Consider the following 3,650-nt stretch of genomic DNA (forward strand, 5'->3'; position numbering starts at 1 on the left):
AGGCTATCCTGCTAGCTTAGAGATCCAATCATAAAGTTGTATCTATTTTAAGCACTATAATTACAATTTATGTGCTCCAATATGTAATGTATTAAACCAGTACCCGCCAATCTGTTTACAGATAACAGGCTAAAGTGAAGATTGATTAATAAATTCAACACAGGCGCTCATCTTCCCTGCAGTATACATGCGGGACTCGTGCATGGTTGCGTCTGAAAGCCCAACGAGCCCCCTACCTAGAGAGCATTTTAGGGCATCATGTGGTGCATGTTCGAACCACATGTATGGTAACTGAATAAACTATGGTCAAATGTATGTAACAATTAATGTTCTCACATGAAGTGAAAAAATTCGAATGTGCCTATGTGGAACAAAAACGATGTCTATATGGGGAGCTCACTTGGTTTTGGGACAGAACCAGAGGATCCAGGAGGAGAGCCGAAAGCCTGCGAGCGAAGAGGTTATTTTCCCATGAGGTTGACTAAATAATAGATTTAATAATAGATTTGAGGAATATATGTTTTCATAATTTTCATTTGATAACACTATTTTACACATATGGAAAATCTTACCATAGGTCTTGGACAGTAACTGTAGTAAACAGTTTGATGTTGTAGCAAGTCCATAATGTCCAAAAGTAAAACCACGAAGATCCTCACTAACCTTATAGAAATGTAGTTCTGTCACATTCAATGTTATATACGGTATGCAGTAAGACCATAGCCACAGGTAAAATCATGGTTCCTCAATATTTATTATGGTTTCTATCAAACAAAATATTTGATTTGTAATGCAATATAGTATCTTAAAGGCATAGTTAACCGACAAATAAAAATTATCTCATCATTTATTCCCCCTTATGCCATCCCAGATGTGTATGACTTCCTTTCTTCTGCAAAACACAAATCTCTTTAGGTCCACACAATTCAAGTGAATGGTGGCCAGAACTTTGAAGCAGATCAAATAATTAAATAAGACTCCAGTAGTTAAATCCATGTCTTCAGAAGAGATATGATAGGTGTGGGTGAGACAAACGATCAATGTTTAAAGGGATAGTTCACCCAAACATTAAAATTCTCATGATATCCCAGATGTGTATGACCTTTTTTTCTTCAGCAGAACACATTTGAAGAAAAATAGAAAATAATCTTAACCCAGTAGGTCCTTAAAATGCAACTGGATGGTGATCTGACATTTGAAGCTCCAAAAAGAACAGATAGTCAGCATAAACATAATCCATACAGCTCCAGCTGTTAAATTAGACAAAGCAAGGCAAGTTTATTTATATAGCACATTTCAAACACAATAGCAAGTCAAAGTGCTTTACATATAAATTAGAAAGAAAATACAAAAAAACATTAAAACAAACAAACAATTAAGAACATGAAATAAGAATAAGAAGTAATAAAATAAATGTGATTTTTTAAATGATTAAAGTGAATAAGAAAAATAATATTAAATTGTTAACACCATCCTTAACTGTTGTTAACCTTCCCTGATCAAACAGAGGATAATCAAATATTGTTTATACACACATTGAGGAAAAAGTTATTTCAAAATAAATTAAAAATAATAAAATAGAATAATCAAAATAAAAAAAGACAAAAACAAATGATTCAGTTCACAATGGCAATTCAAAGTGCTTTACGTATACATTTTAAAGAAAATATAAGATACATAAAAAATAAAAAACAATTAAGAACATGAAATAAGAATAAATAAAAAAATTAAATACAAAAAAAGTTATATGACAAAAAGTTATATAAAAATAAAGATAATAAAAAAAAGAATAATTAAAATGAAAGACAAAAGAAAAATGATTCAGTGAAATCAATAAGTGCAGCAAAATGATCAGCCAGAAAACGCAGTTAAACAGATGTGTTTTTAGTCTGAAGTTAAATGTGGCTTCTGTTGGGAAACATCTGACCTCTTCTGGAATTTGATTCCAGTTGCGGGTGGCATAATAGCTAAACCCTGTTTGAGTGAACTGACTTGATGTCTGTTAGACAATATATTGTGTTAGATTTATATTCAACAAGCTTATCTGAAATGTATTTAGGTATTTAAATGAATGTCTTCTAAAGTAACACGACTGCTTTGGTGCGAAAGAGATCATCAAGTAATTTTAACTCTAAATCATCTCTTCCGGTCAGCAGGAGTATGCGCGTGCCATAATCTTTTTGGCACGCGAGAATTGACGCACGTGCGACACACACACACGGGAGAGCAACGTTGTTTACAATTGAGTAGGCGGAACCCTGCAAAGAAGCTTTGTTGGTTTTGGTTTAGATCTGTTTTTTCGTTTGCCTGTTTCTTTACTCACAATGGTGCATTTGTGTGCTTATCCTGGATGTCTCAACCAAGAGAACACGAGATTACGTCCTTATCATGTGAAGGCGAATACGTCACACGAGAGACCGCTTTAACTCCACCCATTTGTGAAGCTTACTTGAAGCAATGGTTTATAGTTAAAAAGTAATTAAAAATTAATATTTTTCACACCAAAAGCGATCATATCGCTTTAAGATATTTAACCACTGGAGTTTTTTGATCACCATCCACTTGCATTTTAAGAACCTATTGAGCTAATTTAAAATTTTGTTCTGCTGAAGAAAGTCAGTCATACACACCTAGTATATCATAAGGGTGCATAAATGAGAAAATTGTCATTTTTGGTTGAACTGTCCCTTTAAGTCCTTTTTTACTACAAATCTCCACCTTTGACCATCCCTGACCAGTGTGTGGTGAATGTACACAACAGTCTTCAAAGACAAAGGTCAACTGGCTCTAACAAGGACAGAAAGAGATGAAGAAGGCCAGATGTACAACTAAACAAGAGGATAAGTACATCAGTCTCTCTAGTTTGAGAAATAGATGCCTCACATATCCCCAAAGAATGTGAATCGCAAAAAACAAAAGGAGGATGTGAAAATGAAAGTGGTGATTTATAGTAAAAGATAAATATTGTTATGTTTCTCATCCACACCTATCGTATGGCTACGGATTTAACCACTTGAGTAGTAAGAATAAACTTTATGCTCTTTGTGATTTTTGGAGCTTCAAAGTTCTGGTCACCATTCACTTGCATGTGGACCTACAGAGCTAAAATATTTTTCTAAAAATTTTCATTTGTGTTCTGCAGATGAAAGTCATACACATCTGGGACAGCATGATGTTGAGGAAATGAGATAATTTTCATTTTGGGGTGAACTATCCCTTTAAACACACTTAGAAATGGACGTTTCCAAATAGCCTCATACATGATAGTAATATTAATAAGATGGACATTATCAACGTATTAGAATATGGATGTTTGCACTGAAATAGACACTACTGTAATTGTTCCTCAAATAAAACCTTTTTCAAATGGGTAGTTTTTGAAACTGGTCACATGTGCAATGCAAACTAAGAACTGGTGTGGCAGGTAAGAGAAATCCCAGGGTCTTTGAATATCAGCATACAGTTTATTCTGAACAGAGTAAGATACAGGAGACAGATCTTTCTCTGTGCACAAACACTGCATTTCCAACAGGCACCCAGATCTGATTTAAATGTCCATTTACACCACACATTTCTTTGTCACACTCAAAGAAAAGTGATTTCGGTCTAAAAGTGTCCATCACTAAGAAATAGTCAAACAGGAGAGCCAA

Source organism: Xyrauchen texanus, chromosome 43, assembly GCF_025860055.1.
Source record: "Xyrauchen texanus isolate HMW12.3.18 chromosome 43, RBS_HiC_50CHRs, whole genome shotgun sequence".
NCBI classification, from domain to species: Eukaryota; Metazoa; Chordata; class Actinopteri; order Cypriniformes; family Catostomidae; genus Xyrauchen; species Xyrauchen texanus.